We start from the raw sequence: 27,435 nt of genomic DNA, 5'->3' as shown, positions 1-27,435 counted from the left end.
ACTTCTGAGTGACGCTGCTGCAATCAAGCAATAAATGTGTGTCGGGCTGACTCTTCAGGTAATTTGTTAGTATAGACTCTGTTCTGTTGTATTTTGAAAATGGTTGTCTCCCACTTCCTAAACAGTGGATGAGTTTTGTTGAGTCAGGTGTCTGAGGAAAACTGATTTTCACATGTTAATGGCAACTACAGATTGAGGTAAAGGAAGATACACATCTTAGCATATTTAAATGAGTTATCGACTGACCTGTCCTTTCTCTGTATCCTGCAAGCTTCATCAGGGTTTTCCTCTTCATGTAGTCTTCTGTCGTCAGGCTTGACTAAATTTTCATCAGAAGGTGAAGATGGATGCCGTACATTTTAAATTAAGCATTGAGCCTCAATTATTTTAATAATGTGCTTGAAAAAGAGCCAGTGCACTTTGTACGCGTGTGCACATACGTGCACACTCATGCTCATGCACATACTCCTGGAATTATAAACTACCTCAAACTTGATTTCTGTTAAGAGTTGTGTATTCAGAGCCATCACTGATTAATGCAATATTTTAATAATTTTATTTAAATGACTGCAGTAGTGTGGAACATGCGATTCCTGCTCTCTCTCTCAATTTTGGAGATGTTAGCAAGCCAAATATATGAATTCTGGATGCTAGTTTTTAGGTTTCAATTATTACTTTCTTAGAAAGAACAAGGCATAAGGGGACATATTACAGAAGGCATGTCATCAGCAAGAGATGTATACACAAGAAAGACTGGAGGGGTTTCCGTTGGTGGAAAGACCCCTGTTAGTTAAAGAAACAAATCTAACGAGAATTGAGCAATTTCAATTTATCTATCATAATGAAAAGCAGGACAAGAGACCAGCCAGTTCATGTGGCTCTTCTAGTATGCAAACCAGGAGAGAAAATGCAAGAAGATGCCAGAAACTGGAAATGCAACAGCAGCACTCAACAGTTTAAACAAGAACGGCCCGCTGCCAGTGTAGTTAAAATGTCCTCTTCATGGGATACGCACTTCAACTCAAGTGCAAATGTGAAAACTAGAAACCAGCTAAGTGAACTGTACTAGCAATGCTTTGCTGGTCTGTGCACAGGACAGTAATTCCAAATCAAATAAAGTTCAGTGGGCCAGGCGTAGATGTCGGAATTGGTCTTCCGTGCCTGAATGAATGGGAAGCTGGCGTACCCCAATAGGGAGTTAATCCTGGCAATGTGAGCGCTTGAGAGAACAATGTAGCTGTAGCAATTGCAGATGTAATTTGGGTATGCAAGCATTCAGCATCTCTAGCATAATGCCAGCCTATAAAGAGCTATGAAGGGTCCCGTAGAGCCATTAATTTATTGTTTTAAGAGAAAAAGCACACGTACACAAAAGCCAACCAACCAAAAAAACCAACTGTTGATGAGATTTTGAATAGGATGTGGTTGTAAAAATACATTTTTTTTTTTTATAGTGACCAAAAATGCTTGTCCTACTTTAATAATATGAACTGATCTAATACAGCTGCTGTGGTAGGCTACTGTTAAGCAGCTAGAGAATACGTACAACAGACCACACCTTTGACACTCTGTGGTACTCAGGAAAAGGATATTAATTCTGGATTATCATAACCATTTCTTTCAGTTTTGCGAAATCTGTTAATTTTCCTTACGTGTTTGAATTAGGAATGTCTTTGAGAAGGAAATACAGCATAGGAGCTGTAGGCAACTGTGAGTGAAAGATCACAAGATGAAAAATAATGCAGGTACCAAAACGGCCTCTAAATGGAAGTATTTTTCTCTCATAGTGTTGTTTTGCCCAATCTCTTATTTTTATTCTGTTGCTTGGTTTTGGTGCTTTTTGGTAGGCAGACAGCTTTTTAGTGCTTTTCTGCCTTGATGTTCACTGTTTTTACTCTGTTAAAACACGGTTACCTTGAATAGGCATGCTGGCTACCAAAACTCTATTATATATGCAATCTGGATGTAAAATTTCAGAGAAGAAAACAGTGAAACATTTGCAATGCTAGTTCTGTTACGAGCAGAGAACAAACTGAGAGCCGGAAAAGCCTGAAGGATGAGGAGGTACTATACTCGCTTAAATGCGAGAAATAACTATTCACATGCTCTCTTAAATGGGAGTAATAACTATTCAAAACACTTGCTACTGGGAGCCAGTGTAACATTGTCTCATCATCATGTGTAGAGCATGAAGATATGGAGGTCTGAATTAAAATTGTATGAGAGGTAACTGGAAGCGCAGCGCTTGTAGACACGATATTATAAGGATGGAAGAGGAGGAGGGCTGGCAGCAGAGGTAATATTTCCTGCTCGTGGTTATAAATTGCCAGCACTGAGTTTTGCAGCTACAGATCCTCACACGTGCAGATTTGCATGCCGTCTCTTGGTGGTACATCAATCCTCATACTGTATCTGTGTATTTTTTTTATTAAAATGCTCTTCCAATTATTAAGGGTACTTAAGCCAGCAAAATATGACACAGATTTGGTAGTAGCGTAAAAAAGTGACTCACTTCTCTTTAGAACAGAACTTGCACTGAAGCACATGGCAAGTATTTCCTTGAAGCCAGATATCCGCTAGTCCTCAGTTTGAAATACTTTAATTTACAGAAAATCAAAGTTCTTGCATTTTGGCTCTCAGCAGACATTTGCAGAACAAGGAAAAATAAATACCCGGGTTATACAAAGTTAATAAAACCAGATGCTATTAACAACCCAGCGTATCAGTATTGCGTGCATCGACGTTCTGTTGTTTTAAGGTGAAGGAAGGAATCAGTGTTAGGATGAAATGGCAAAAGGGTATAATCTGATATAAAATATAGAAGGTTAACTTAAGAAAAGGATGATAAATGAATACTTTGCCTTAAAAATACTTTGTGCAGAGATTTCTCTGTTTCAAGGAACATGGTGAAGAGACCCATCAATCATTCACGTGCATGGTGCTATGGTGGTGGTCATGTACGTGAGGAGGTCACTTGCATAATTTGTCAAAGTAAAACCGTCTCGTTAATGATGAGTATCAAGGTCAAAGTGAGAAACAAGAGTTATGATGCTTCTTTTTAGCTTGATTAGTTCAGGCAATGGGAAGTATGAATTGCTGCTGGTGTATGTATAGCACAAATGACGTGACGTCTCTTAATTTGGTTGATTTTTTTTTTTTTTTTTTACACAGGAGAGAGAAGATCAAGGAAAGCAATTTGTCCTTTCTCTGTCTTCTTTGGACACTCGTTCTTTGTGATCTGAAAACCTCTACTTTTCCGTCTTCTCTGTTACTTCCTTCTTATTCGGAATATGCATGAAATCGTGCTTTAAAGATCTTGCAGCAAGGCAAACAGACTAGGGAAGCACTTCAGTAAAGCAGAAATAAGTGGCTGGCTTCTGTGTTTTATTTATTTATTATTCTAACAAAAACCTTTTATCCAGTCTTGGAGATACTTATTTCTAGCATTGTTGCACCACGGCTGGCTTTTACTCAAATTCTGATCTTGATTTTAACATGAACAAATGAAACATCTTTTATTTTATCTTGAAAGGAAGAAATAATCAGTGCAAAAGTAATTACAATGGAAATGTAATTATCACATTTTACCAATTGCTATAACACAATTAACACATAGCACAGCCAAGCAGCAATCAGCTCTGAGGAAGCACTGTCTCTTGCTCCTTCCTGTTTTGAGCTGTTCCACTGCAAAGTACAGGTAGTTACCAAGACAGCTGGTTTTGACTTAGTGAACGAAGCTCTGTAAGCAGAAGGAAAGGAAAGCACTGCACACAATAATATCATCAGTCTTTGGCCATGGGATAACAGCTTTCACTTCTTTCACAGCTGGCTTGAGTTAGTGTGACCACATTTCTGCTGGAGACTTTCCTTTTGTTTTTTCTCCTCCCAACCCATGGGCTGAGCTCCTGCTGCTTTGGTCTGAGTGCCAGGGACTGGGGACAGCTGGAAGGGGAGTGGAGAGGGATGGGATTTTCTCAGATATGCAGATCTCTGGGCAGCCTGGTGGGTAAGCTGGCCTTGCTTACCGCATCGTCTGTCTATTCATTAATGCTGACGCCCGGAGGCTTGAAAGTAGCTGCAGGAAAGGAAGAGTCCCTTCTTCTGGTGGCAGCATCTTACATAGGCTTGAACTGGCAGTGTAACCACATCCTAAGGGCTTGGCAAAGGCTCAAATCATTAAGTTACTTATAATTGAACAGGAGAGTAGTGCTGTTGCTGTCTTTCATTTCATGGATCAAGCCTGCAGATCCTGACTTAAAACTGGTAATTGCTTTGCAAACTGATGTTGCACTCATAAGTCAATTTGAATCTCATTACAAACATTAAAACAAAGTACCCGTTGTAACGCCTCCTCCCTTCATTCCCTTTGTTGTTCTGCCTTAAATATAGCTTGATTCTTTGTTCCCTCCCTTTTTCGTGGCCATGTTCCCCATGTTAAATGTGTTGTGTTTTTTCTTTAAGCCTAGAATTTGGCATATGTTTCTGCATAGATTTTTATGATACGTAGCTGTACAAATGTCCTGTCATTCATGGATTTATGCAAGATTTGTAGACGCATTATTCATTTTTGATACTTGGAAGGATCAACTCATGAAATTATAGCTGTGTGTTTAAATATGTTCCTGAACCTCTTGAGGTTCAGGACCTCGCTCATCACAAACTGTTGTGTAATTTTAATGTCCCTTTAAAAGCCCAGCTGCACTGGTTTGCAGGAACACTGAATCTGGATGAAAGAAAAAAGTTCAGGTATGGTAAGTGCCAAGCTCAGATATACTTTTTTTTTTTTTTTTTTTGGTCATAGTAAGTTGCTCTGTTGTGTGGTTCTCAGCCTTTTTTTTATATGGAAGCAAAGGTGGACTGCAGCTCACTTTATCTAATTCATGGGAACGTGAAAAACTTGGCAGCTTTCTTTAAACTAGTATTACCCCTGGAGCTAACCCGTGCAGTGGTAGAGATTACAACGAGGCTTTTCCACTGACAGACTGATGCTCTGCTGAGAAATTCACTGTGAGGAAATCATTCTGTGATGTTAAACGGAGCTGGTCTTTTTATGCCAACTTATTTCAGTGAATTGTCTGGCTCACAACTTCTGTCGAGTATACATCTTTCCTCAGTTAAACGTTACCGTCCGAATGTCACCGGGTCCCTTGCCTTGTGCTGATAGCTGCCTCCTTATTCTCCTCGTAGCAGTTGCCTTTGCGGATTCAGGGCATTTTTTTCCTTTTAAATGCTGTGTTCCGTTTAATGAACTCATTGCAGTGTCTCCCTGAAATGCGATAGCGCTGGGTTCACGAGAGCGGCCGCCTGCGCTGGACCTCAGCGACAAGTCCGCTCGCCTCGCGCAGCGGGCAGGGGTTTCACGTGGCTGCCCCTGCCTGGAGGGAGCGGACCGGGATCCCCAAGGGGAGGAGGGTTTATTTTATTTTTATTACTGATTCGGTATTTGAAAAAGCATCCTGTGGATAACAGGAAGCTACGCCCCAGTGCTGCCTTTCAGAGAGAGGAGACAATGCATTTTGATGCTGTTATGTTACAAGAGCGAGGCAGAGCAGCGACAATTAAGGCTGTTTTCAATTTTATTCTTCAGGACATAAAAACGGGTGTTCCAACCCCTACTAGGTGAAATCCCAAACGAGGGTACACCGGTAACTGAGATGCAAATTCTGAGTATGACTGGAAGTCTTGACTACAACCGAGGGCGGAAACTAGGGAGGGGGTGAGAGGAGGAATGCGAGCGCTTTCATCGTCTTTTTCCTCTTTACGACCCTAACGAGCCGCTGTCCCTTCAGCACCGCCGTGACAGGAGGCGGCGGGGCCACCTGCCGGGCCCAGCCCCGCCACGAGGCCGCGATGGCGGCGCCTCCTCTCCCCCCCCCGCCCTGCCCTCCCCTCCCGGCGCGGGGCGGGCGCCGCCTTCCCCCCTCCCGTCGGTCGTTTATCGGGGGCTGGGCGGGCCGGGCGGGGTGACGTCATGTCGGGGGCGTGTCGCGGCGTGTCGCGGCAGCGGGCCGGCGGGGCCGTGCGGCGGCATGGGGCGGGATGGGGAGGGCGGCGGCGGGCGGGAGGCAGCGGCCGGGAGGCAGCGCGAGGCCGGGAGGCAGCGGCCGCCCCGCCGCCGGGCTCCTTGAGGCTCCTCGGGCCGCCGCTGGTGAGTGGGCGGGCGGCGCAGGAGCCGGCGGAGCGCTCGTTATCGTTAATTTCTTAATTGTTAGCTTTTCGAGGGGGGAGGCTGTAAGGCGGTGTCTGGTGGATTGGGGGTGTCGGATCCCCCCCCCCCCCCCCCCCCCCCCTGTTGGAGGCGCGGGGGGGCGGGGGCGGGGGTGGGGTTGGGGGTGGGAGCCCCCGCGGCCCCAGGGGGTTGCCTGAAGGCCCGGGACAGTTTTGGGGGAAATTCGGGGGGGATTGGGGCAGGCAGCTGTGCGCTGCCCGGGAGAGCTCGCCCGTCTCCCCTTTAATCCCCAGCAGCCGGAGAGGATGCTGCCGCGGCGCCTCATTAAAAAGTTGGGAGCTAATTAGCCGTTTCTTACAGCTGGAGGTCCAGGTTTTAATTAGAGTTCCCGTCTTTGGGTTTAAACTGATTACAGCTAAGCCAGAGCCGCTCCGGTTACTCCGGGTGCGTGTTCAAAAAGGGACGGAAAAGCAAGAAGCCGCGGTGAGCTCCTTGCTGCTCCCGCTGCAAGGCAAGCCCCCGGCCGGGGCAGGGCGGGACGCCTCGGAGCACCGCCCGGGCGTGCGGCTCCCGGGGCTCGGGTTCAGCTGGAAAACCCTCCTTTGGGAAGGGAAACGGGGATGGGTTAATGACAGAGGTAGCTCTGGGTGCTCTGGGGTCGTTCAGGTGTGTTTCCCAGGGTCCGAGCCTTGTACGGAGTGTACTCGGGGGTACGGTGATGATGCTTCTGGTAATATTAAAGCTGTGTGACCATCCAATTTCTGACCAACAGGCTCACCCAAATGTCAGGCTGCTTGGAGTTGTCCTCCATTACCTCCCCTGTTCACCTCATTTGCATGCTTCTGCCTTTGTTCAGCTGGCAAACTGTTACTTGCTCTAGACTTTAAAAAGCAAATTCAGTGTATGGCTCATTCACAAGTACCCTCCTGTATTTTTAACAACTTTCTTGCCCTTTTTAGGTGTTCGAGAGACTTGCAAATTGATAATTCAGTAGGGAGTTAGCACGCTGATTAGACTCGCGTAGTTGGTTTATTCTGAATATTTCACAGCACTCCTGATACTCTTTATGGGAAGAGTTTAATTTTTTTTTTTTCCTTGCTGCTATCTGTTGTGGCAGCACTTGGCAATGGATGCTTTAAAACATGAGAAAAAAGGGGTGGGTGGGGAGTTCTGGAAAATGGCTGTGAAATGAGCGATACCCTTCTGAGGTGCTCCATGCGTCAAGCTGGTGGTGCCCTCCCGCGTGGGACTGGGCTGAACTCTGAGCTGGTTCCCCTTTGATGTTGTTCCGACAGGAATTTCACCTGTTCAAGCATTTAAGTCGATTACTGTTAGGGTTACTTATTAGTGACTAAATCCTGTGCAAAAAAAAGCCTCTGTGCAAAACCTTGTGTGTTAATTTCACATAGCTAGCAACTTACACTTGAGGCACTCAAATGCTCTGGTGTCAGGTATGCTGCCTATGAAACCTGTGCAATTGAATTTCGAAGTAAACATGACTAATTTTTCACTGCTGTGGCTATTCCTGACGTTAACTACAGTACGTATCACCTAATATTATGTCACTGTGGATAATGAGACAAACTGTCCTCTTGGTTTCTGTATTTGATGTGGGATTTCTGTACATGACTGCTGCAATTACCTGTTTCTAATATCCTCAGAATATCTGTCTTGCTTTAGACAAATGTCCTTCCTCTTGTGGAAGGAGCAAGTTCATGCACAAGGAACACCTGTGCTTGAAAATTAAAGTGCTTATTAGATTTTAGAAGACTTCTTAAGCTGGTCAGTCCTGAGAAACCTTACGTACGTTCCCCAAATGTGCTGTACTGCACTTGCAGTGTGAAGAGCAAGGGAGCTGGAAGTTTGCCTACAGCGTGCCAAGTCTTACTGGGTTGGTCAGACTTGGAGGTGGTACACAGGTTTTTCTTCTCCTAAGCCGTGCATATCCCTTTCTGACCTTGGTCAGAAGTCTCCTATGACAGTTGTTGCTGGCTTCTGCTGCCAAAGCCATGTTGCTATCAGATGCCTGTTTCCCACTTGTGCTGCCTTTTGAATTGCTGCCTTATACCTTCTAGGTTTTTGAGTTGAATGTACTTGGTTTCTGTATGTATGTTAGCCGTTCCTTATCCAGTAGATTCACTGTCATGTAACATATGTGTCAATGAGAATTACGTGCCTTAATAAGAAGAAAAAAGAAGAGTCTTTAAAGAGAAACATCTTATGTGAAATTAAATCCCGAATAACCTCATCATCTAATAGCAGTGCGAATTCAAATAATGACTTAATAGAGAAACTTAAGCCTTTTATGTGATGAGAATAACCTTGTTAATTATCAGGGTTAATGAGGTGTGTTCCTTTGAAGTGAGCAGAGTGATCACAGGCCAAAAAAAGAAAAAAAAATCTCTTGAACTGAATATTATTTTTCCAAATGGCTGGTAATTGAAATGTGGATTTTCTTCCAGGCAGACGTGTTAGAGTAGCTTTTAAGAGACTCTTTGGGAAGGAGGCATAAGCACCTACAAAAAGTAGGCTGTGTGATGCAAACAATCAAACTTCTTTTACCGTTTCATGCGGTAAGCCATATTGGTGTGCCCATCTCGATGGGTCAGCGCCTTTTCTTCCAAATCCACTGGCAACCAGGCATGCACCGAAAGGGGAATCTCATTAATTTGAGCGCTGCTGTTTGACGTAGGAGGGAGATGGTTAGGAGGGCATGTTCAGTGTAGTTTGGTACCTCCCCAGAGTACTTCCTTCTCCTCATAACCTCACACAGGCTGTTCTACCCGATGGTTCTTAGGGTTCAGGGGAATTAAAGGTGCTTTGGCAGTCGCACTGCACCAGGGATACCACACTGGTCCTCAGAGAGGTGTACGGGTTAGATCCTGGGCTGTCAGCATGAGGCTGATGGTTTTGGCGGTGTTGGAAGGCTTATAAAGTTAACTTCAGACGAGACGAGGTGACTATGGAACAACAAGGCTTCTCTTTTCACAGTGAAGATGATACCGTATTTATAGCTCTCTTATGATCTCACGAGATGAATGTTTTTTTTTGTTCGTTTTTGTTTTTTTTCTTTTTTCACAAGGATGTTCAAGGTGTTGAAATTGTCTCTGGTTCCTTGTGTGTAAGGAGAGTTGGGCTGTTCCTGCCTGAATGTCGTCCCATGAGCTTTGCTTATCTGCTGGGGGCTCCTTCACAGGAACATGCCCCAGAGCAGACCCACGGATGTCTGCTTGTCCCAGGGACCTGCGAGCAGGCCAGCTCTGCTGTGGTCACGGAGCACAGCGTGCAGCCTCGCCTCACCACCTGCAGCCCGTGGAAGGAGGCAGCTCTTTCTGAACGTGCAAACGGGGAAAAGCATTCTGTCCGTGAGCGCCTGTCGGCCCCCTATATGCAGCAGCAGAAAACGGAGCACAGCAACTGGACCTGAGGTGTCCCCTTGCAGTTGCAGCTGTTACTGGGAATTAAGGCAAAGCAGAAAGGATGCTTTTGTGATACGTAAACTCCTGATGATACAGTGCATGGAGTGGGAGGAAGAGTGGCATGTTATTGCTGGCTAGCTGCATGCAATCAGTTGCAACTTGAAAATTCTCTAAATTACGCGGTTTTTGGTTTATAAGACTTAAATCTGTTCTGTATATTCATTTTTAAAAAAAGCAAATAATAGTTTAGTATTTTTGTAAAATCAAAGAATTATTAAAATTCATTTTAAGCAGAAGTGCGTGCATTTTTGCAAAGCCAAGCTTTGTGATGTTAAGCTGACTATGTAGCCATGTTAGCGTTCTTCATACAGAAAATGAATTGAATTCCATTTCCAGCAACTGGAATCCAAGTAGAGACATTGCGTACCTGCAAACGGACTTTGAGGTAGGCAGCCAGATGTCTAACATGATTTCTGTAAAAGGGGTAAGTAATATTTGATTGTATTAACGTGCTGGATGATGTGGGACATAGTGGGAAATAGAAGGTATGAATTACTTCAGATTATTAAACAGGACTTTGTTCAGCAGCTCACTTTGAGAGTCTGAGAACCAGAAGCTTGTTTCATTTCTGACTTGGGATAACACCGTTCTTCGTCTACTTTTCTGTGCTCCAAAGTTAAGCTCTTTAAATAAAAGAGGGGTCGCTGACAGCTTTTCCTTAGAGGAACATTTTCTCTTTTTGATGCCTGTAAAAGCATTGCAAACTGTTGTTACTATTTGTATTTTTATTTCTGCTCACTTTACGCAGATACGGAGGGGAGAAGCTGAGGCAGGGAAGCGGCTCAGGAACTTGTGGAAGCATGGTCGTCATGCCATCAGGTGGCTAGGGCTCCCAGCAGGGGTGTGTAGGGGACAGCCTTTGTGCCCGCCAGGGTTCTTCTGGTCACGTTGGGTCATTGAGTGGAAATAGGCTTGTGGCCTGATGGCTGGGTGTTTCTTGGGGGATAAGGAGGTGGTGGCAGGGAGCGAGTGCCTGAGGCAGGAGGGTTGTTCTGCAGGTGTCCGTCTGTGTGGCAGGGGAGGTGCAGGTGCAAGCTGGCGCAGCTACACAGGGCGTCGTGGCCACTGTGGTGTGGCCGGCTGGCTTGTGTGACGTCTCCGATGTGGTATTGGTATGGCCTGAGAGCAGCCAAAGAATTATTTGAGCTTAGGGGGTTTCTTTGTGCATAATATACTAATAGCTTGGCTTTCCGCAGAAGTCAGTTGTATGAGATGATGTTATGGAAGTGGGGGACTTCTTGAGTATGAAAGGAAAGGTTCAAAGAGGAAATAATGATTAATACATTGAATCAACTATAAAATTGATGTAGCATGAGCCGAGCTAGATAGATGCTTAACCTAAGGGAGAAAATACTGGCATGAGATCAGGTAGCAATATAGTAAGGGCTAGGGCAAGATTTCTAGCCAACAGAGAAGTGTGCTTTTGGGGCTGCCTTCTGACAAGATGAGGGTGCACATATGTTGTACGGTCAGAGTTTTAGGGGCAGAGTGCAAGCCCAGGGTAAGGCACTGTAGGGCTCGATAACAATGCTAAAAGGAGGCTTGGAAAACAGTCTTGGTCATGGAGGGCAGCATTAATCCTGGTGCGTTGCTGGAAATGGTCAGCTAGAACACTTTGCATAGCAGACGAATGTGAAGTGAACTCCAGCTCTCTGGTTTTTGGGGTCAGGTGAGTGCAGAGGCGCTTGCAGTGAGCTCTCTGCTGTTTAAGGACTGTGATGCTATCAACTAGAGTAAGAAAAAATCATGCTCAGAGGTAGGCTGTGGAGTGAGAATTGCACGTGCTAGCAGAAAGCGTTGTGTAGCAGAACTGGCTCTAATTGTGTTTTCCTGATTTTGGGCCTCCTTGGAGAGGAATGATTGTGGTTTCCAAGGGAAGATGTGTCACGCTGCTGCGATTTTATTTTGTGGGACTCACGTCAGTCTGCACAGCCAGATGTCGGTCCTTGCCATGTAATCCACAAACACAGGTGGAGTCCTGTCCTGGCAGGGTCAGAGGGTCTTGCTGTTCATTTATTTGGGAGAGAAACCCAAAGCATGGCTCTTGGGTGCCAAACCCTCTGAAAGATGTATACTGTCTCCCCCACAGTGTTGTGGTCTCCTTTTTTTTAAAGCCCTTCTGCCAGATACAGCCAAATACTGGTCAGGTAACATGACTGAGTTTTTTCTCTGGGGAGTGGTAATAATTTCAATGAAGTACAGAAAATTCCTCTACATAATTGTAATATCAAATTGTCCTCTGTGCTAGCTCTACCTGTGGCTAAACAGTCATTAAGGAGTCAGGGATGTGAGCTTTCATGAAAACAGGTGCTTTACTATAAGGCTGATAAATACTTTCTATTTTGTAGAGTTATTTTTAAAATATATCTTCATTGTGTAATGCCATTTTAAAATCTACCAATAAAATCAGTATCTTAGGCTAGCAAAAGTCCTATTAAAATGTGTTACTGGATGTAAGACGGCATATCCGTGAACCCAAACAAACTCCAAATACCTCTCAAATGCTGGTCTTCCCTCCCCCAGTTGGGTGCAGTACTCGATGGAGCTGAAAGAAAGGGGCTCGCTGTCTGGTTGAGGCAAAATGCTTCAAAAAGATGCAAGCTCTTCGGTAAGTGAACTGGGTCTGGCAAAGAACTTAATTCAGCTTTGCAATCAGATGTAAATTTGCTGAAGTTGGTAAGGTGTAACAGGGTAGGAAGAAATGTGTGCGAACGTGGTCTCCTTTCTGCAGCCACACATGGGGAAGGAGGGGAAAATAAATGGTTAAACCAAGTATTTCCTTGGTGGGTTTGTTACATGATGAGGCTCTAGCACTTTGTGAGAAACTCGGTTTTCTGATTTTTTTTTTGATTCTTTTGAACTACATTTGTAGTAATAGCCTGTGGATTTTATTCTGTCCTCCTATGAAAAAAAATGAATACAAACCCTGTTCACTCGGTAAGTGTTTGAAAATAGCCATGTTTTATTTAAGTAGGAAGAAGAGTGCCTCAATTGCATGTGTTTCTCTTTGAAGAAGAGCGAAAGGCGATGTTACAAAGAATGAGTTCTGGCAAGCAGGAAGAAAGCTGAAGAGAAATGACAGACTGTATAAGGGGCAGTTTTTATCCTTACTGAAAGGGTGGTTGAAGAATTTAGAGGAAATGATATAAAAAGAATTTCATGAAGAGGAAAATGAATGTAAGATTACAGAAAATGGAGAAAGGCCTAAGCAAACTAAAGGAAAACAATTGGTCCAAAACTGAGTTAGGGGTAGGGAGGAAGTGAAAAGGAGGGGAGGAAATATCTGTGATAGGGGGAAGATTGATATGAAGTGGGTGAAAATACCAAGTCTGGTCCAGGTTCCTGACAGGCACATGGACGCAGGGTGCACCCCTGTGCACATGTGTGGCCGGCCCCAGGGATAACACGGGCAGACACAGGGTGCCCTCTGAACACAGAAGGCACCAGGGGCCTCCTCCTGCTCCCCTCCCTGGCCAAGACACGTGGAGGCCTGCTGGTGGGGAAGTGTAGGGATAATACAGACCGCTAGGCCGGCTCGCCTGCCTTGGTCTTGGCTAGTGCTTGCACACTCGTACCCACTCTGGGCGCTGTGCTGCGGGCACGTGCTGGGGCTGTCCTGGGAGGGACCAAGCAGGACATCTTCTCCTCTGAGCCTTTTGTTTTGGTTCCTGCCCCTCAGCGTGCCCCTGTGCTCCTCCAGCTGTGTGGTGATGGACCTTTGGTGGGCCGAAGGTCCCTGGGAGGAGCTGGGTTGTATCTGGGTTCTCCAGCCCCCATCTCTCTCTGCTCCTTTGTCAGGCTGCAGGTGGGCTTTGAGCATCACGTAATGGTATACATCCATTTTCATCTTAATTTTCTATGGGTATTTTAAACAACAAGCTTGTGATGAGAATATTTTGTTCAATTTAAAGGGGTGAATTTTTCAAGTGTTGAAGGGCAGGTGTCTGCTGCCTCTACTGGCTTTATGCTATGGCATATGATATATATATATTGTGTCACGTGTTGAATCTAATCAAATTAGATTTATATTTATATTTTAAAACTTGAAAAGGGGTCATTGTTCAGCTAAAAGCCTAGTCAGTAGTGATAGGCTACAATGCATGTTAGATGCTGCTTGAGCATCTGTGAGGAGTCCAGGGAATGATAATAGGAAGCAAAAAGTGAGGGGGTGCTTGTGATTGCCAGAGGCATAGTTGGAGCTAATGGAATGACATATATATATATATTTTCCCAGAATTGTTATCAAAATTTTGTTATGGATCTTTAAGAAGTTAGACTACTTTGAAGGGCTGTAACCATTACAATTACTTCTTTCTAAACAGTGTTTAAACACATGCTCTGCAAAGCTGTCATTAAGTTACTCCTGAACTCATGAAATAATGAACATGTTCTTCATCACAACTGGATTTTTCAGTGCCTTAGGACTGAAGATAGCCAGAACAGATAACCTGTCAAGCTGAGTTAGACCCTTCAAAGGGTACTGGAGTAAATAGCACAAAGTTCATCTGATATGTTTCCAAGAAAGGGACACTATTAAAGTCATACAACTACACAGTGGGGGTGAGGAAGCATTGGAAGTCTAGGTTTGTCTTAAAACTTGTGGTGTGCCGTATTTTTCACCAAGTGATTGTAGTTCCATCAGGAAAAGGCCCAAGGGTATGGAAATGGAGTAAAGGTGGAATCTGACTGCAGATCCTCTGGAAAGTAGAGGGGATAGTTAATTAGGTAGTTAGTTAACAGAGCAGTGTACGTTTTTAAGAAAGGGGAAAAATGAGTCCAGGCAACTGCAGGATTGTGTGTTTGACCTCGATGTTATTCTTAAACTGCTTTCAGGGGGAAAGGGTAATTCTATACGTAATGGTAAAAGGAAATTAGAAAAAGGTACTATGAATTTACCAAAGAGAAGCTGTGCTGTGCTAAGGTGTGACAGATCAAAGTCTCTTTTGCTTCAGCTGTGATTATATAGCTGTATAGCTCAACTGTAAATAAGATCAGTGGTGATTTAAAGGAAAAAAACACATCAAAATACGTGTCAGAAAGGTTCAAAGGACATTATGTCATTAGCTTGGCTTCTTTGGATTGAAGGGAAATGTGAGAGGGAGTACAAGCGCTCTGTAAATGTGTGGAGATAAACACAAGGAAAGAATTACTTAGAATAGGACAGCACTGATGTGAGAACAAACGAGTGTACTCGCTGTAAATAAATTTACTCTAGAAATTTGGATAGAATTTCTAACCAATACAACAGCCTCCTAGTTGAAGGTAGTGGATATCAAAACATATCTTCCTGCATTTAAGTACTTTACTGCATCCAAGAAATTCGTGAATAATCCTTCATAAAGATGATGAAATGCCCGCCAGAGCGAGGAGCTAAATTCATGGGACAAGGGAATGCTTTCGTGTTATTTTTCTAAAATAAAATTCATATGAGGTGATTATTATATCAATATAAAGAAATCAAAATAGAAGTATATGACCCAAAATTAAGTATATTTGACATCATGTGTGGCCCTTTTTTTTGCTGAAATGGTAAGGAGAGGGATTTTTTAACAGAAGCTACCAGTTTAAACAAACACCACAGAGTGAAAGCAATTTGGAGATAACAGTTTTCCACAGAAGGTCAATGGAGATACAACATGGGGAAATACAAAATTTTTTTATATATATATATGACTGATCTGGAAAGGAGTTGTATTGGTAAAACTTCTGAAATAGTTGGAATGCCTTGGAGAATCTGATCAATGGTGAATATTCTTCTTTTACCCTAATAATCTATTTGCAGTTAGGTTTCCTTGGCATAGGACCTGGGTCATTGTTACCTATGCCTTTTGCTAGGCTTGAAACTTCTGCTGTGATGTGTCTTTTGAGAAGAAATTTTCAACAGTTTCAGCAAGTTTAGAGACGTGAACTGAGGGAAAAAGGATAAACGTCAAATGTTGCTGGAAAGTTACATGTGCTGATGCTGTAAGAACGGGGCCTTGAAACAAAATGAATTGGTTCTTGTGCAAGGAATGTGCTTCTCCCCTTCCATTTAGAAGATTTATCCATTTGTGGGAAATAGCAGACCTTGAAAACACCTGGTCTTGTGCTGTGAAGTCTTAGACTTTGATAGCTAACACCTCCCTAAAATTTAATGGCTGAGACAAAGCAGGACTCCTCTGAAATCGTGAACCCAAGTTGTTTGGGCTGTAGGAGATGAGGGTGTGTGCAGCCCTGCTGACACATGCAGTCTTGCGACCAGGAGCTCTGAAAGAGGAGGCTGCTTCGGAGGAAGGGCCTGCAAACCTGAAACGAGGAGTTAAAAATGGACAAAGAGTGAGCCTGGGCCTTTGCACAGAAAGAAAAAAGGAATTGATCTGGCTGGGCCAAGAAGGTAGATGAGCAGAGCATCAGCTTGGCACTGCCTGTACCCTGTGAGCGGCTGGAGGAGGACAGGTTGCAGGTGTGCCCACAGGAAGCCTCAGCACCATTACGTGCTTTGGGTGGTACAGCAGACTCCAGTTGCTCTGCGGGTCTCCTGTGTGCATTTGAGTATGTCTTAGAACTGCACCATGCTTTTTCCTTCCCTCTCCACAGAACTGTTACACAAAATTTGGATGTGCTGGGGATAAATCAGAGTAGTAGAGCGAATGACATTTTTATCTGTAGAGCTCTAGCCTTAGTTTATTGTGCATGGTGAATAAGGCAGGGATTACTAGGGGAGAAATGTAGTTCACAGGCAGCTGAATGTTACTCTGGAGATACAGCTCATAGCCTCTTCTACTCATGTAGGTCCTGTTTGATGCTGGTCGGAGTGTTTGCAGCAGTTTTTTCACTGCATATTTCTTTCCTTTTCTGGATGCCCAATGTGAAAGTCAAGCTCTAATCAGCAGAAGATGAAAAATTAGATGCCTGCATCTGAAGGTAAGGGAATTCTGGTGCTCGTTTGCTGTAGAGAGTACCAGCTCTGGGATCTTTCTGAGCCAGGTATCGTGTGTATACATTAAGTGACCCTCAGTATTATTCAGGAGGTAAAATTACATTATGATGGATGCCTTTGGTTCAGTAAAGGTAACATCAAGAAGAATTCTGCTCTCACTTTTAATAATTTAGCCTCAGACCTAGCTTCTACTTACAGTAATGTGAAAGTGTGACGCTTACTCCAGTTCCCCTTCTGCTTTGCTCTGTAGTGCTGTGACCTCTATAGGACCTTTGCAGCTGTATGAGTTTTGCTTTTATTCCCTTGAAAGAGGTATTACAGACCCGGAAGGGTCTCCATACTTTAATGCTATATTGGAATTGAAGTTCCAATAATGGTACTTCAGACATGATGTTGTCTAATTTCTTGTGCAACCACTGCCGGTTCTGCCGCATTGCTTAACAGCGCAGATGGAGAACTCAGATGCCTGACTTCATGCAGCAGAGTAGTCTTATCTCTTTGAAATACATTATTTTTCCATTTCACCTTCAGTTGAATAAGAATTGAAGCTTATTTTTGGATCCCTGAATTATGATTTTATACTTCACAATCTCTACAACAATTCTCCTGAGGTGTCAGAAACTTTGTTACTGCAAGGCCAATAAATTATGCTCTTGTATGTGAACAAACTGGTGAGAATTGCGACAGGCAATTTTGCTTTTTGTTCTAATAATAGGAGTTTCTTCATTTCACCAAACAATATAGCAGACATCTGAGAACATGATAATTAAAATTCTCAGGGGGAGAGGTTTTCTTTCTTCAATGTTATAAACAAAAAGAAAAAATAGCAATAAAATGCTTTTTAAAGTATAATGAATATCCTGTATGTTAGTTACACCACAGAACCATTTAAGTTGCTTGCAAAGGGGGGAAAATGCCAAGAAATAAAACAGAAAATGGCTTGCAACTTTGACAGAGAAACTAGGTAGCGTTTAATTGACTGGAAGAGCGCTATCAACCAGAATGGTCCCTCAGCTTTATAGAAATATAGATTGGGTGATTAAACTGTTTATAATGTAGGTCTTTAATCAAATAAATAAATAAATGTGTGAGATTAAAAGAACAAGAACAAAAAGATAATGTATGCTTATTTGCGTAGGCTGTAAACTGATAAGATTAAAGAAGATGCTTCTTCCCCAAACAGGCACATTGAACTTAGAATTCACAATCTTTTTTCCCTTTCATATTAAAATAAATAACTGTGGGTATCTGCTTCATGTTCATCCTTTTGTTTTTCCTTGGTAGAATAATTTCTGTAGCCTGTGTTGCATAAAATAGTGCTAAGCAATGCTTATTATAAGCTGGGAAGCTTAATAAAATATTTACACCAATACTTAACTACGAAACATAACTTGTAAGATTTAACAGACCACCTGCTCAGCAGCTGAAATAGAACAATTCTGTTCTCAAAAACAAGCGTTGTTATTCATGGACAAGGAAGTGTCCTGGGTAGAGCTCCCATAAAACTGTTTTCTCATCCCATTAATTCCTCTCCTTAGGAAGTGTTAACAAGAAGCATCTCAGCTTGGCGTCCCATGATGTTCACTCCTAACATAGGTGACTCAAGGTCCAGTCTCTGACATCTCCACCTTACTCTAATCACCGGCCAGTTTAACACAGGATATCTCTCCCTGATATCAGAGCTGCCTGTGCTCTGCCTGTTGTTCAAAAGCAGCGCGGTGCCCGGTTGGTGTGACAGTGCCCAGCTTGCTGGCTGCTCTCACAAGCCTTGTTAGCAGGAACACGGCAAGTGCTGGGCCTGGAGCAGCTCGCTTGTACCCGTCTCTGTAGATGCCTTTTGAGTACTGGAGTGGCATGTGCTAAACTGGAGGAGGGAAACAGGGAAAAGCAGCAGCCCTGCCTCACCAGCCCACGTAATTCCATCTGTGGAGATGGCCAAGATGAGGTCCCTTGCTGTTAGGAGGATGTGCAGATACTTAAATGTGGAGGCTCTTTGGGCTCCTTTGTCTCAGCCTTCCACCTTCCGTAGTCAGAAATATGTGCGTATTGTTGCGATGTTGTGTGTGTTGTATTGCTGGGTACCAGCAACATACACTTGGCTTATAGAAGACAGGATGTGCTACTGAGGTTTAAATTACACAAGGTCTTATTTAATTAATCCTGGAACACTTTAGCCTGTGATACTCTGCATTTATTGAGGAATAAATATCTGAATAGTTGGTCTCCAGTTGGAATTAAAACAGAGAACTGCTTTCTCCGATTCTCTCCAGAACCTTAAGCAAAGTTGCAGAAAAGGTAAGCACTTTTTTTTTTTCCCCCCAAGATTGGCTTCTTGCCCGCATGCTGTAGGAAATAACTTAAAAGATTTGTAGAAATGTCACTTATTGACATCTGTCAGTGCATTTGTGTATGTAATTGGAACCTTTCCACTGGAGAGTGACATGACGTGGCAAAGAGGGGTAGGCAGTCAGGGAAGCTTAAGTGGCACACTGTCAGTGGTGTTTGTTGTTGTTGTTGTTTATTTTTAATTGTCCCAACTGTTTTTTTTTTTTTTTTAGGGCTTCTCAATATGCTTTCTGTGACAGGCAGCTTTCATTTATGGCTGTTGTGATTTCAGGTTTTCTAGCTCTTTGTGGTAGCAAAAAAAGACCAATCTGCACAGCAAATTCTGGAGATGTTTTTTGAGGTTGTTTTTGTTCCTTATAGTAGGCAGTCAATATTCTGTAGGGAAACAAATTTCAGGAAAAGTGGTTCTTTTCAAAAAGGTTCGTAGTTAGCCACCCTGCCTCTGATGGATTTACTCACTTTGTGTCCACAGACAAAGAAAACATTATGGCTGATTTTTTTACTGGTATATACTGAAAGTTTCCTTTTTCTTCTATTGCCTTAAAATGCGTATGAATTCCAGGAGTGTTTTAGCCCTGCTGCTTTGCAAACCTGTTAGAATATTCTGATTGCTTCGTTTTTAGTGGCGTACCATTCCTTGAAACGTTGTTATTTGTGGTCGTGGTTATAGATACTGTTAGGTCTCATAGCTGAGGGCATTGCTAAATGCACTGGGGCAGCTGTTCTTCACTTCCAGGCTATTGGAACTGGCAGGACTCTTCTTGCAGTCCATTAGGAGTATGCGAAATAAACGTCAGCTGTTGTTATGACGAGAGATATCACTGGCTTAACTGCTGGGATTTTTCTCCCAACTGTAGAAACCCAGGAGCAGACAGGCATATCCAAATAATTCTTACTTTATCTGTTGCCAGTACCAGCTCCGTCTCAAAGTAATATAGATACATCTTTCAAGTATAACATCAGATGGCAATTAAATGCAATAATTTGTTTTGCAGAGGTTTGAGTTTTTTGTTAGGCATAGTCATTACCTTTCAATTTTTTGCATTTTAAAAGTGTTTTCATGTTGTGGCCTTGTGGCATGGTCTGTCTGTTAGTGTGTCTCGAATGAGATGAGATACCCCAAGTTATCATCTAGTGCTGTTCCAGTGGCACTTTGACACAACGCATACCTCATTCTTCATAGGTTAATCTGCTCACACAGGCAACGAGGAGAAGACTTTAGAGGAGCTTCAAAATCTGAATAGTCGTGTGAGCTGGCAAGAGCCCAAAGAATTAACTTTCCAAATATACCCTTGATAAATCAATTATTAAGTGGTACATGTAGGATTAGGAGCTTGCAAGTTCTAATCTTTACTACTCGCCACTTCTGTTGTGACCATGAAAAAAACGTATTTTCTCCTGTAAAGTGAAAGGAATTGTTCTTCTCAAATGGGCCTTTGAAAGCTGATCTTTTTCACAGATACTGAATATAAAGTCACCCACCTTATAGATGAACATTTTGTAGGCTGAAGCAACAAAGAACACGATTTTCTCTTTTTGAATATGCTGATAGTTGCTACTATATAATTACTTGTGCTGTCATATAGCTGTTGCCTTAGTACCACATATAGTAGTAACTGCATGATAGTAATTCCCAATGGGAAAAGACTCATACTCTGCAGGAGTGTGCAAATCTTGGGCAGCACTATAAATTGCTATTCTTCGTGGTCAGTTGCGGCATCCTCACTAGACAGACGCACCAAGTTTCACTCAGCTTTGAGGCTGGAGAAGCAAGCACGAGCTCTGCACAGCTTGTGGGACATCAATATTCACTGTTGTGAACTTCTTGATGCTGAAAAAGTGAATATTTTGCAACAGCTCTCATTACTGCAATGTCAAGTAAGATTTCAAGTTGAACTTACTCCTCATTTTTGGGATAGCATTTTAAATGTTATAAATAAAACCATTTTCTCCAGCTTTCAGTCAGCATTTTAAGCTTAGACTTGGTGTTTGTCCTGTAACAAATGTTGCAGGGATTATAGAATTGGCAGGTACTGCAAGTACTCTGGAATTACAAATCGAGGCCTTTTCAGCTAGTCAGACATTTGACAATCGAGCGATTTCCTGCCAGGAAGCATCGCTGGCATCCAATTAAGGAATTTTCTGTAACAAGAATGCCATGAATAGTTTTGTATCAGGGTTGGAAATGACTTCATTGACACCATACCTTGTAAAGAAAGAAATAACTAATGGTTAATTTAGAGCTTTTTCAGGAAGTGTAATTGGAGCTGCTGGTCTAGTCACCTCCCTGGACATCCATACTTGCTTCTTCAGTGGGGGATTCGAGAATGGATTTGGTGTTCAGTGTGACTTGCCTTTGCTGCTACCTCAGTTATCTATTTTGAGAATTTTTGTGATTAGTAAGAAAAAGAATGAGTAATTTTGGCTCAGAAGACTTCCTCTTCCTTCCATCATAAGTAATCTTTTCTAATTTTTGTAGTTTATATACAATATAACATATTCCCTGTATTTTTTTTTGAGAACTTTTCAGAGAGGGGTGTTGTTTGTGAGGTTTGTTAAGCTGTTGGAATTATATGTAGCTGAGGAACACCTGATGAACAGATGCAAGGATTACCTCTAAAACATGAGTATTTATATTGTGGTAAGTCTGAGGCACATACGTCTCTTTCTGGTTCACAGCCCAAATGAAGATGGAGGAGAAAAACCTTTCAAAGGCTGGATGTAAAAGTACTCTTTGTAAAGAAAACTGTCGCCTGTTATCACTATTACCCATAAAGACAATGTGCGTTGGTGTTTAATTATCCCTTGGAAACATGCCTTTATGGTACATCATAGTAATGAGAGACTTAAGATACAAGGTTAATGGAACAGCAGAGATCTATATTAGCAGATTAACATCAAGAAACCAGAATTAAAATAAACCTAGGTGATGTCCAGCTGTTTGTCCACCAGGCTGGCTCTAGATCAGGCTTTCAGAGATCAGGCTTTCGAGGTAGGTATAAAGGGCAGCACTGTGAGAACAGAGCCGTGTGTGTGGCTGCATGGGACCTGGGAGGCAGGAAGGGCCTGGGCACCAGGTCATGGAAAGTTGGGGCGAGCGTGTGAAATTGTCTCTCCAGTGGGCGTCTTCTCATTCTTCACACACTTCAGCTGGCGAACATAGTGTTTTTTTCACAAGTTTGGCTGTAAATTTCCGTTCCTTTTTGTTAAGCCAAATGTTGGGTAGGCTTTGTTGTGCTACTTCTACATTTAAAGTAAAATGCTTTGATTCAGTAGCTTTGGTACAGTGAAATTCTGAAATGTGTCTTCAAATAGTACTTATTGATAACACATTTCAGTACAAAGAAAAGTGCTTTGTGGGATTTTTAAGTCCTTTTGCCAATTTCCATCGGATATTGCATTTTTACAGTTTATGCAAAGTATGACAATTTCTGTTGTCAGTTGATTCAACCCACGCTTAATTTTAAAAACTAATTTCAATCCTTGTGGAAGGGACTAGATAGTCACAGCTAGAAACCAGGCTCTTTAATTACCTGCAGAACATAGCAGTGCAGCTGCAAGCTCCTTCAAGGTCCATCTAGCACATCAGTTCTTTTGGATTTGAGCTGTGCGGGTTGAGATTAATTTTTGGTGGTCAACAGGTTTTTGGCTTCCTTAATGAGACTTGCAGGAAATACCAGTCTTTGCTACTTGTGATGGCCGGACCTAGCCTTTGCTAAACCCTGTATCGAGCTTTGTAACCATGTCGAGATGAATGATGCTGGAATAGAAAATCGTGTTTAAATGCCAGAAATTACCGAGTCTCTTGTATTAATTAGGCATCTTTTATTTTTTTAATTTATCAACATAGTATTTTTCAAATTTGATAGTGACATTAATAGATGAATAAAATATAAGTGTTGTTTATTGCATTTTATTATTTATTGCTGTTAATATAGGTGTTTTAAAATGGCTGTACAGGATCCCTAGAGGCAACAGCATCCTTAGCTGCGATGAAGAAACCTTATGAGTGCAGGAGGCTGTTTTGCCTTTGTCCTTACCCATTTCTGTGCCAAAGTTTGGCCTGATCACTATCAGGCTCTGTCTGCTCTCAAGAGGACTGTTACCACTGTTAACTTCAGCCTAGGTAGCAATCAGGAAATACAGAGAACAAATAGTGAACAGCAAGAAGAAATTGTCTCTGTGGAGTTGAGACAGTAATGGCAGGAGGAAGCCTGGTGAGCAAGAAGTGTTTTGTAAGCCAGAAGAATAGCCATGTGGTAACACCCTGTGTTTTCTGAATGGTCTGTTCAGACTGAAAACAAGCATCAAGGTAAACATTTGTACTCCTGCACTTGAACATGCGTTATGTTTGATACATGTTCAAATATGTGCAACAAACAAGTGAGAAAATGCCTAAGAGGCAAATAGATTTACTGTCTAGGAGGATTTTCAGGTTATTTATAGTAGTTAAAACAGTTTGTCCTTGTAGTGTTTGTTCTATATGCTCCTTTAATGTTTAGTGGAACATAATGTGGTGGTTCTTGTGCCTGGAAGCTGTTGTGTTCTAGGGCCTTGTACGAAACAGTTAACAGCAGACTGGAGGAGGGACATTCTGGGGCTGGGCTTCTTCAAAGAGCTGTGCAGAACTGCAGGAAGAGTAGAAGGAGAACTGGTAATGTACAGGTTGCTTCTGTGAGTCCCTACAGTTGGGCCTGAAAAGAGCGTACATGGTTGAATTGCATTGCGCTTTTACAACAAAACCAAAATCTTTTTTTTTTTTCTACTTTTTATTGGAAGCCCATGAAGAAACTCGGCTATTTTTATTTTGTTTTAGCTTAAAAAGAAGTATTTCATTAAACTCTGTAATGATGCTGGGTTTCAGATGCTGAATTTCTTCTAGGACATCTTTTCCTATTTGTTTACGTAGCAAACCTGTGTTTTGTCCTGCTGCATGCTCTTTCTGAAGTTACATGTCTGGAAGACAGTGCGGTGATATAACTGTGTTAGTACTTCATTTGGGTTTTCTTTTGTACAGAGGATAGTGATGCTCTGAATTTCTTAATTACTGAGGAAGAGTGCAACCAAATCAGTGTGCTGGCCTTAACAAGAAAGTAATGTCTTATTTCACGCTGGCAAGAGCAGCGCCTCAATGAAACGGTCGTCTTTGACTTGCCTGCTGAGCTGAGTGCAGTTAGAAACGTTGACCTTTGACTTCAGCCTAGAACTAAAAGCTGGCTAATGAAAAAGCTGTCAGAACTGAAAGGTCATGCAGAATGCAGTGAACCCTTTCGATTCAAGAAGGATTTCTCAAAGTATTCTAATTCCCTGTTGATTTGCGTAATCACAGCAACATTTCTGTTACCAGTCTCTGAACAGTTTTGCTTCCATTCATTGTTGCCACATAAATACAACTCTTCTAAGCAGAATATGGCTTATGGAAACAAAACTAAGCAAAAGGTGGGTTTGATCCCTTATGCAATAGGTTGAATTGGGTCAAAAATGTTGTCATCCTGAATCAATTCAGCACCAGTTGACCTTGGAACCATTATTTTCCTTCCCGTTTCTTAGCAACACAAAAGTTTTCTGCATGATGACTATTTAATACCCTGATCTGTTTTAGAAGCTTTTATACCTAAAGGGAAACCAGATGGTCTAAGGAAATCTTGTTTGTAGCAGCAGAAGCAGGGAATATCTATAGGATTTTCTTCTACCCTGATTTTATATCCTATTGTCCTGCGTTTACCATTATACAGTATCTTGTTGATGGTAGCTAAGAACTTGTGCTAGGAACAGAGAATAAAAATAGCACTCTTCAGATGCTGCAAGTTTATTTTTTTCTGTCATAATGCAAGAAAATGGTTATATGTGTGCTCTTACAGTTATTGTAAGTGCATTCCTTATACGAAGTGTGAGAATACGTGTAATTGTATTCTGTAAGTGGTGAGCTGTATCTGAGTAAATGAAGAAAGCATTATCTACAGTGTAATATCTGTGAGTGTTTATGTGGCATCTCTTAGTCGTGTGAAGTGGTTTTCTTTCTCCTTTATTATAGATTCCAAAGGTTCTTTATGTTTCAGCAAGAATAATCATTTTGAAAGGTTATTTTTTGTGGTTTGGTGTTCATGGAAAAGGTAGGTTATTAAGGATACTGACAAGTGGAGCTCTGAAACACCATGTTGTGACTATTTTGTTATGAGTCTAATGAAGAACTAATACTGGTGTTCGTTTTGCTGGTGGCATTACTTCCAAAGAAACAGGCTGAATGTTTGTGGAGGTTGGATGATCTTGGTCTTTTTCAATGTGAATTTAAAATAAGTACGTGAGCCTTGATACTGGCTTTATTGCAGCAATCTGCAAGGCAGCCAGTAAGAAGACCTGTTCTCTTCTAATTATTTCTCAAAGGGCCATGTAGTACATTTCCTTCCTAGCTCATGAAGCTCTTCATGCGAAGAAAGTTACCTCTGCACCGTCCCTTCATTGCTGTCTTAAGAGTCATCCTGTAATGATGCTCATAAATACCTGACAATAATTTTCTCTGATAGCGGATTTATGGTGGAGAGGGTTCTTCCCATGTTTGGCCTGATTAGCAGGTGGAGACATGACATCAATTTGGTGAAAAACCCTGACGTACGGTAGCTGTGTGTGTATAAACAAGTGACATTCATTCAACACTACTGCACAGGTCTTTTCAGCAAGTCATCTGTGTTTTTTCTATGTTTCGGCCTATATCATACTTTGTTTACTATCAGTGATTACCCAAGTTTGAAGAACTGCAGGAGCTTCTTTTTGATACCCTAAGAGACCTGTTGCCTGTCTTGCTTTTCAAGTTCCATTGTTTATCCAAAGTGAAACGTTCTCAGTAGCCTTTGTTAGAGCTCTTTTAGCTGTGTACCATGATATGAAGCTGTGTCCCACCATGAAGCCTCCTTACCAGCTTTTGTCCCTATTGTTGTATTTGTATGTTGTTTGCAACCTTACTTTAGGAGCTAGCGTAGAAATACTTCTAACTTTTGCTCAGTGCTAGAAAAGATGACATCTTTGTTTAGTTCCATTGAAGTAAAATCCTTCTGACTTGTCAGGTTTTTACATGATGTATTTTTAAATGAAACTGAGCTGTGAAATTTTACTATCTTTTTTTTTTTTTTCATGCGCGGAGAGGAGCTCTTCTTCCATTTTGTTGTGCCTCTCTTTATTGAGTTTTAATTAATTTGTGGGGCCGAATAAGTCCCAGATTAGGCATAGGAATGTCATATGTCTCCCAGTGAATCTTTCCAAGCGTTGAGTCTGCTATAAGGGATGGAGTGTGTGATCCAGAGAAAAAGGAGATAGGTTCTGAGAAATTGTTAAGGTGACTACAGAACTTCTCCTGAGAGAAGCAGGAAAGAAGATGAGGAAAGGTGAAAATGGGAAACATTTTGTTTTAATTTTCTTCTTTCTGTCACCTTTCTTGTTAGCTTTAAAGAGGAATGACAGGAAAAGACGAGAGCAGGGCTTTTCATAGAATCATAGAAAAATTAAGGTTGGAAAAGACCTTCAAGATCATCTGGTCCAACCACTCCCCTACCACCAATGTCACTCACTAAACCATGTCCCTAAGCACAATGTCCAACCTTTCCTTGAACACCCCCAGGGACGGTGACTCCACCACCTCCCTGGCCAACCTGTCCCAATGCCTGACCGCTGTTTTTAAGAAGGAATGTGTCCTAATTGTTTTAACTGTTGAAGAGTAGTGCTCTTTGTCCAGTTCTTTGTTTTAATTGTTGAAGAGTAGGAGCATGATGTTTCCATTTTTCCACTCACCACGGATGTTGCCTGACTGCCAGGACTTTTCAGCTGTGATGGAGAGAGGCTTGGCAACTCCATCAGCCAGTTCCTTCAGGACCCTGGGATTCATGTCATCAGGTCCCACAGACGTGTACCTGTTTAGATTCATCATATCTATCCATCTATGGATTCAGGGAAATGAAAGACTTGGGAAGCCCATCTATCAGCGCAGACAGAGGCAAAGAAGTTGCTGAGTACATCAGCGTTCTCCATGGCTGTCGTTACCAATTACTCGGATATAGAAATTCACTAATATAAGAAATTAGGCACCTATAATCACTTCCGTGCTACTATTTTCATCCCTCGGTCTATTTTAACAAATGTTAAAGGCGCATGGTGGCCCCTGGGGATGACTCCTGTCACCCCAATGCAGCAGCCCAAAGGAAGCTGGGTCCTCTTGTGCTCTTCCTCGAGGCTCTGTGCAGAAGGGCTGCCACCTCTCGCACAAGGGCTGGCAGATGGGAAAGAAGCACTCACACAACCCCCAAAATCGGCAAGAGTTCTTTATTGTTGGGTGTTCGGTGGCTCCAAGCTAATGCTTGGGATGGAGCCTGAGCAATGATGAGTAGGGAGCTCACCGGGCCCTGCTGCGAAGCTGTTGGTGTTCTCTGATGGCACGAAGACCTGCCGGGGTAGTCCCAAGTCTGGTGTGGCTGAGGTGGATCCACTTCCATGGGTTCCTCCGCCTCTTCTTGTGGACCCAGCTCCATGGGCTC

The 27,435-nt window shown here is 42.5% G+C and overlaps 1 protein-coding gene and 1 long non-coding RNA gene across 6 annotated transcripts in view; one reads left to right on the top strand and one right to left on the bottom strand.

Moving 5' to 3' along the window:
- The first annotated feature begins 6,004 nt into the window (after positions 1–6,004).
- MARCHF1 (membrane associated ring-CH-type finger 1) overlaps positions 6,005–27,435 on the top strand; it is a 233,147-nt gene continuing 211,716 nt past the window's right edge. Inside the window, exon 1 of one of the 4 annotated variants that reach the window (XM_035325489.1) lies at positions 6,005–6,148. The gene's annotated coding sequence lies outside the window, so the exon portion shown is untranslated. Of the gene's footprint in view, positions 6,149–6,785; positions 6,880–27,435 lie in introns of those variants that run through there. The other 3 variants (XM_035325488.1, XM_035325496.1, XM_035325490.1) reach the window with 3 other exon arrangements.
- Positions 6,801–27,435, bottom strand: part of LOC118166531 — a 39,672-nt gene continuing 19,037 nt past the window's right edge. The window contains exons 2-3 of one of the 2 annotated variants that reach the window (XR_004750557.1): positions 19,349–19,353; positions 6,801–6,872 (exon numbers count right to left, since the gene is read on the bottom strand). This is a non-coding gene — a long non-coding RNA (uncharacterized LOC118166531). The remainder of the gene's footprint in view (positions 6,873–19,348; positions 19,354–27,435) is intronic. The other variant, XR_004750556.1, reaches the window with a different exon arrangement.

This window comes from Oxyura jamaicensis, chromosome 4 (genome assembly GCF_011077185.1).
Source record: "Oxyura jamaicensis isolate SHBP4307 breed ruddy duck chromosome 4, BPBGC_Ojam_1.0, whole genome shotgun sequence".
In the NCBI taxonomy this organism is placed as follows: domain Eukaryota; kingdom Metazoa; phylum Chordata; class Aves; order Anseriformes; family Anatidae; genus Oxyura; species Oxyura jamaicensis.
The sequence above is the reverse complement of the archived record's forward strand: the minus strand, read 5'-3'. Positions and strand labels throughout refer to the sequence as shown.